Genomic DNA, 7997 nt, shown 5'->3' with positions numbered 1-7997 from the left:
TGTGTCAAAGGTATAAATCATAACAAGGCTTCAATTAGGAGTTCGTTGTTGGTAGGAAATGTGTCTGTTCCATTGTTGTATTGTACTCTCCCTAGTGCTTAGTACAGTGCTCTGCACACAGTAAGTGCTTAAAAAGTATGATTGAATGAATGAATGAATGAGTTAGTAGATTGGGTTTGGGGGATTTTGAATGTTTGCTAATTATAGTATTCAATTAGTCAATCAATTGTATTATTGAATGTTTACTGTGTGCAGAGCCCTGTATTGAGCGCTTGGGAGAGTGCAATATAAGAGAGCTGGTAGACTCACTCCCTGTCCACAATAAGCTTACAGTCTAGTGGACATATTTAGTAAAAATTGGAAGCTATTTGGGTCTACATAGAGCGTTATGATATTACCCTGTTGCCAATTACGTAAATGTCTGAAGTGATTAATAATCAATATTGCTATTATGTGGCAGTGAACCAATGAGGATTAGCAAAAACCACAACTTCACTTGTAATACTAATGATAAGAATATTAATTATAATATTAATGATAATAATGATGGAATTTGTTAAGGTCTTTCAATATGTGTGTCAAGCGCTCTTCTAAGTACTGGGGAAGATACGGGATAATCGGGTTGGACACACACCTTGTCCCACATGGGGCTCATAGTCTAAGTATTAATAATAATGGCATTCGCCAAACAGAGGGGTCATGATGTTGGAAAAAAACACCCTGATACACCCTCATCTGTGTTACAGTATTTTAATTCTCTGGCATAAGGAGAAGGATTTCCTTACAATTTTCTGACTCCATGGAACAGGAGTCCAACCTAGAAATTTTTTAAACATTACCTTGGAGTCCTAGTTGTTTTTTTCTATTCAGCACTATTCCACGTTCTAGTTTCATATCCTAGTAGAGACTATAATACTTTTGTGCTCTGATGTGAAGAAAATAGCAGAATCCTCTAGTTCTTTAATCGATCAATCAGTCGTATTTCTTGAGCACTTACTGTGTGCCGAGCACTGCACTGATCGCTTGGGAGAGTGCAGTGTAACAGAGTTGTAGACATGTTCCCCGCCCACACCTGGCTTACAGTCTAGAGGGGGAGAATGCAATACAAGGGACAGAATACAATCGGATCAGACACAGTCCCTATCCCACAGTGGGGCTCACAATCTAACAATTTAATGATTCTCGATCATCCCAGCATGGATGGGATTGCTGCATAATCCCTGCCTTCCAGGAGTTTAGAGATGAGTGAGGAGGTGATAGTAAGCCCTGATGGCAAGGGAGGCTCTATTTATATAGTTAATCATACATATTGAGTACTTACCACGTGCAGACCACGGCACTTAGTGCTTGGGAGAGGACAATATAACAATAAACTGACACATTCCTTGACCACAATGAGCTTAGAGTCTAGAGGGGGAGACAGACATTAATAGAAATAAGGAATGACAGATATGGACATAAGTGCTGCGGGGCTGGGAGGGGAGATGAATAAAGGGAGCAAATCAGGGTCACGCAGAAGGGAGTGGGAGAAGAGGAAAGGCGGGCTTAGTCAGAGAAGGCCTCTTGGAGGAGATGGGCCTTCAATAAGGCTTCAAAGGACAGGTGAGTGATTGTCTGTGGGATTTGAGGAGGGAGGGCATTCCAGGCCACAGGCAGGATGTGGGCCAGGGGTCGGCGGTGAGATAGACGAGATGGAGGTACAGTGAAAAAGTTAGCAGTAGAGAAGTGCGTGTGCTGGGTTGTAATAGGAGAATAGCCAATTGAAGTAGGAGGGGGCAAGGTGACTGACTGTTTTAAAGCCAGTGGTGAGGATTTTTTGTTTGGTGTGGAGATGGATGGGCAACCGCCCAGAGGTTCTTGAGGACTGTAGGTCTGACCCATCGAGGCAATACCAGAGGCCTGTCATTTAGGCTAGAAGGCAATTTGTCACCTAGTGCGCTTCACGTAGGCCCGGCTTCTTCCTCTGGCCCTCCATCACCAACAGACCTCTTCCCCAGAGCACGGGAGGAGCCGATAGATCACGGAGCGCTGGGCTGTGTTTGGCTCCTGGAGTCCATTCGGCCCTAAATAACAGAAGCCCGCTTCACCGGAGCGTCCACCGGCTGATCTATGTCTCCCCAGAGCGGCTGAGATCAGCAGGTTTGGGACTGATGTTTCCTCACAGGGGCGGGAAGCAGGATAGGTGAAGGTGAAGGCAGCCAGCTTTGTCCGTCCCTTACTTTGGAGAGAACTTCCAACTTCCTGTAATTCTTGAATTCTCTGGAGCGCCCTTTCATTCATTTAATTTGTTCGATCGTATTTACTGATCACTGACTGTATGCAGAGCGCTGTAATAGGTGCTTGGGAGAGGACAACACAACAATAAGATACATTCCCTGTCCCCAACGAGCGTACATCGACACGTTCAGGAGAAAGGCTTTGAGAAATGCTACACCCATCTGTATGTTTGCTTCGCTTTGTGACATATTCTTTCAGAGCCAGGAATGAGATTACTGTTTACATGCTTTGCATTCTGCCCAGGAGTACTGATTTTTTCCTTTCCTCACTATAACATTATACAGATGAACTTTGTTCTGACATCCAGGACTTTTCTTATTTGAAAGCATAATATCTAGGACACAGACCATTTGTCAACAGAACTTGTGACATTAAATGGGCCCTCTTTTAAATGAGTTATTATTTTTGTTAATAATAATATTGATATTTGTTAAGAGCTTACCATGTGTCAAGCACTCTATTAAGCACTGGAGAGCGTAGAGAAGCAGCTATGGCCTAGTGGCTAGAGCACAGGTTGGGAGTCAGTAGGACCTGGGTTCTAACCCCAGCTCTGCCATTTGTCTGCAGTGTGACCTTGGCCAAGTCACTTCACTTCTCTGGGCCTTGGTTACCTCATCTGCAAAATGGGGATTGAAACTGTTAGCCCCACATGGGACAGGGATTATTTCCAACCCGATTTGCTTGTATCCACCTCAGTGCTTAGTACAATGCCTGGCACATAGTAAGCGCTTAACAAATACCACATTTATTATTATCATTAATAAATATGATTAAATGAATGAATGAATGGTCTTTCCATTAGTCCACATTGCTTCTTCTTTTACTTCTTCATCCTAAACACCCAGAACAGCAGTCCCAGGAATAGGTACTCAATAAATGTTGCTGTTGAGTTCTCTCTATTATATTATTCTGAACATGCTGAGATGCAGCATGAACTAGTGAATTAGCATGGGCCTGGGAATCAGAGGATCTGGGTTCTAATGCTGTCTGCTGCATGACCGTGGGGAAGTCACTTTAGTTCTCTGTGCCTCAGTTATCTCATTTGTAAAATGGGGATCAAGACTGTGAGCCCTGTATGGGACAAATACTGGGTTCAGTGTGATTATCTTGTATCTCTCCCAGTGCTTAGTATAGTGCCTGGTGCATAGTAAGGATTTAACAGATATCATTTAAAAAACAACAACAACAGCATAAAAACAGTTCACTTGAGGCAGCCTTTTGGTTTAAAGAACCAAATAAAAGATTGAAATAGAGTTGCTTCTGGGTTGGGACACACTTTCTTATAATATGGGAATGCATTTGATTATTTCAACATAGTTTTTGTGAAGAGAGGAGTTGCAAAGCCCTTTGCAAATATAAAGGACTGTAGAGCCTAAATATTGCAATGGCAGGATATTTGTTAAATTAAAAAAAAAGACCCAGATGTGTGCTGGTTTTAATATAGCACAGCGAGATAAAGATGTGTCAAGTTCTAGAAAGAAGAATTTGATAAATCTGAAAGGAAACCAAAGTGAAATCTGTTTCGCATACACACACTGTATGGAGGCTATGAACATAGAATATTAACTTGGTAGCAAAGTCCAGGTGCTAAAATGAAAGCAGAATCAGGAGGGAAGGTACCTGAGACAAAGAATGTTGCATTTTCAGGCTAGCTGGGGACAACAGAAAGTGAGGAAGTAAGCTACAGTGTTCCCAAGAGTAACACAAATTTCATAATTTATTCATCAAAATCTATGAGTCAAGAAAAAGCTGGGCTGAAAAAGGATCTGTGTTCTAATCCTGGCTGCGCCACTTGTCTGTTGTGTGACCTTGGGCAAGTCACTTAATTTCTCTGTGCCTCACTTACCTCATTCCTAAAATACGGATTAAGACTGTGATCGCTAGTGGGACAGGGACTGTGTCCAACGTGATTATCTTGTATCTACCCCAGTGCTTAGTATGGTGCCTGGCACATAGTATGTGCTTAACAAATACCATAAAAAAAGAGAGAATGGATTTTTTTTTAATTACAGTTTGTACAGAAAATGTGGGAGGAGGAAAAAGAATATGACCAAGATATTTGAATCCAGAAATGCTAGAACCACAGGATAATAACAATGAACTAATAAAAGGATTCAGGGTAGAATTAGTGAAATGTAAAAATCTGAAAATTTGAACTCCTTCAATGAGTTCAAATGAGTATGAGTATGAGTATGAAATGAGTATGTATCTGGAAAAATACAGGCAGAGAAATAAAAGGCATGCATCAATCATATTTATTGAGTGCTTACTATGTGCAGAGCACTGCCCTAAGCACTTGGGAGAGTACAGTATAACAAGAATGGGTAGAGGGGTTCCCTGCTCACAAGGACCTTACAGCCTGGGTGGGGGGGCGGTGACAGGCATTTAAATGAATTATGGACATGCAATAATAATAATAGTATTTGTTAAATACTTCCTATTTGTCAAGAACAGTTCTATGCTATGGGGGAGATACAAGTTTATCAGATTGGACACAGTCCCTGTCCCACATGGGGCTCACAGCGTTAATCCCCATTTTACAGGTGAGGTAACCGAGGTCCAGAGAAGTGAAGTGACTTGCCCAGGACCACACAGCCAACAAGTGGAAGAGCCCGGATGAGAACCCAGGTCCTTCTGACTCCCAGGCCGGTGCTCTTATCCCCTAGGCCATGCTCCTTCTAACTTATTTAAGTGCTGTGGGGCTGAGGGAGGGGTGAATAAAGGGTACAAATCCAAGTGCAAAGGTGTGGCACAGAAGGGAGAGGTAATAGGGGAAATGAGGGCTAAATCAGGAAAGGCCTCTTGGAGATGTGCCTTCAATCAGGCTTTGAAAGTGGGAACAGCAGTTGTCTGTAGGATTTGAGGAGGGAGGGCGTTCCAGGCCACAGGATGTGGGTGAGAGGTCAGCTGGGAGATAGATGAGATCGAGGTCCAGTGAGTAGGTTGGCATTAGAGGAGTAAATTGTCTGGGCTGGGTTGTACCACGAGAGCAGCCAAGTGATGTAGGAGGGGCAAGGTGATGAAATGCTTTAAAGCCAATGGTGAGGAGTTTCTATCTGATGCAGAGATGGACGGGCATCCGCAAGTGATCCTTGAGGAGTGTGAAGAAGTGAACTAGCTTTTTTTCAGAAAAATAATCCAGGCAGCAGCATGAAGCTTGGACCGGAGCAGAGAGAGAAAGAGGTACGAAGGTCAACATAGGAGGCTGATGCAATAGGCAAAGTGGGATAAGCTATGTGCTACTGACTGACATTACCATTCTAATCTAATTAGTACCCCTCTTTCTCACAGTCTCACAGGGCCTTTGTGCTCATGAGGAGAGGTTTGCTTTTCCAAACAGAGGAATGAATTTAGAGTGGTGGGAATGAAGCTCCGTTTGCTCTATTTCCCTTACTTGGGCACTTCGTTCAGTTAAAGAGTTGGTACCAGCTGGGCATCCTCGTGTGATTGATATATCCTGTAACCAAAGGGACGGTCTGCTTCGAACAAGGCAGGACCCCGGAGAAAGTACAATTTCCCACAGCACATAAGCGAGGGCTTGGGAGTCAGAGGATGTAGGTTCTAATCCCGACTCTGTTACTTGTCTGCTGTGTGACCTTGGGCAAGCCACTTAAGCAGCATGGCTTAGAGGATAGATCACGGGCCTGGGAGTCAGAAGGTCCTGGGTTCTAATCCCAGCGCCACCATGTGTCTGCTGTGTGATCTTGGGCAAGTTACTTAACTTCTCTGGACCTCAGTTACCTCATTTGTAAAATGAGGATTTATAGTGTAAACCCCACATGGGACAGGGACTTGTGTCCAACCTGATTTGTTTGTGTCCACCCAGTGCTTATTACAGTATCTGACACTTAACAAAAGCACTTAACAAAAGCCATCATTATTATTACTATTAACTTCTCTGTACCTCAGTTACCTCCTCTGTAAAATGGGGATTAAGACTATAAACCCCATGTGAGACAACCTGATTACCTTGTATCTACTCCAATGCTTAGAACAGTGCTTGGCACAGAGTAAGCACTTAACAAATACTATTACTTTTACTATTAAAAAAGATGGTATTCGTTAAGTGCTTTACTCTGTGCCAAGTGCTGTTCTAAGTGCTGAGGTAGATATGAGGTTATCAGGTTGTCCCACGTGGGTCTTGCAGTCTCAATCCTCATTTTACAGATGAGGGAACTGAGGCCCAGAAGTTAAGTGAGTTGCCCAAAGTCACCCAGCAGACAAGTGGCTGAGTGGGGATTAGAAACCATGATCTCTGACTCCCAAGTCTGGGCTCTTTTAACTAAACCAAACTAACTCTTTTCCCCTCTTCAAAGCCCTACTGAGAGCTCACCTCCTCCAAGAGGCCTTCCCAGACTGAGCTTCCCCTTTTCCCTCTGCTCCTCCTTCACCTCCCCTCAGCTAAACCCCTTCCCCCCCCTTTCCCTCTGCTCCTCCCCCTCTCCCCTCCCCTCAGCACTGTGCTCATTTGTATACATTTTTATTACCCTATTTATTTTGTTAATGAGGTGTACACCCCCTTGATTCTATTCATCGTGATTAAGTTGTCTTGTTTTTGTCTGTCTGACCCCCCCCCCCCCCCCCCCCCCCCCCGATTAGACTGTGAGCCCGTCACTGAGCAGGGATTGTCTCTATCTGTTGCCGAATTGTACATTCCAAGCGCTTAGTACAGTGCTCTGCACAGAGTAAGCGCTCAATAAATACTATTGAATGAATGAATAAACCCTGCTGCTTCTCTATATTCTCTATATTATATCTGTACTTTATACTTATTTATATTAATTTCTTTCTCCCTCTAGAGTTTGCACTCGTTGTGGGCAGGAATGTGTCTGTTTGTTGTTACAGTGTACTCTCCCTAACGCTTAGTAGAGTGTTTTGCACACAGTAAGCGCCCAATAAAAAAAAATGCGATTGAATTGAATCTCCACCACATGAGGGAGCTGCGGGACAGTTTGATTGCCGCATTTGGTAATTCCCAAACTAAATCTCTTCAGTGACTAGTTCTCAGATGCTAACGTTTTTGGAGTTCATTTTCATTTTTAACCTTCATAAAATTCAGGCGTTTTTATAAATCTAGAAATTTTCCCAGTCTCTGACAGCTTATTAGAAGACATCCTCCTCTGGAAAATGGCATCTGAGTAGTCTAGGGAAACTTAAGTTAATTAAAAACGGAAAAGAAAAATGGAACGCTGTTTATGAAATGATCTCAGATGATCTAAGTCGACACCAGATCATCTGAGAAAACGGAAAACTTTAAAGTAAATGGAATGGCTTCATCGTCAGTGAAATGAACAACGGCCGTCAGCGCTTAGTTCAGTGCCCTGCAAACGTTAACTGCTCGATAATAAGAATTGTGGTATTTGTTAAGGGCTTATTATTAGTGCTTACTATGGGCCGAATACTGAACTAAGGATTGGGATAGATATGAGATCATCGGGTACCATATGGGGCTCAAATTCTAAGTAGGAGGGAGCAAAGGTAATGAATCCTCATTTTGTAGTTGAGGGAACTGAGGCACAGAGAGTGATGTGACTTGCCCAAGGTCACAGTGGTAGACAAGTGGTAGAGCTGGGATTAGAACCCAGGACCTCTGACTTCCAGGCCTGGGCTTTTTCCATTAGGCCACACTACTTCTTAAATACCACTTACTGATAGATCCTCTTCTCTTCTTCTTCCTCCTCCTCCTCCTTCTCCTTCTCATCATTGTCTTTTATTGAGTA

Source organism: Ornithorhynchus anatinus, chromosome 3 (genome assembly GCF_004115215.2).
Source record: "Ornithorhynchus anatinus isolate Pmale09 chromosome 3, mOrnAna1.pri.v4, whole genome shotgun sequence".
NCBI lineage: Eukaryota > Metazoa > Chordata > Mammalia > Monotremata > Ornithorhynchidae > Ornithorhynchus > Ornithorhynchus anatinus.
The sequence above is the reverse complement of the archived record's forward strand: the minus strand, read 5'-3'. Positions refer to the sequence as shown.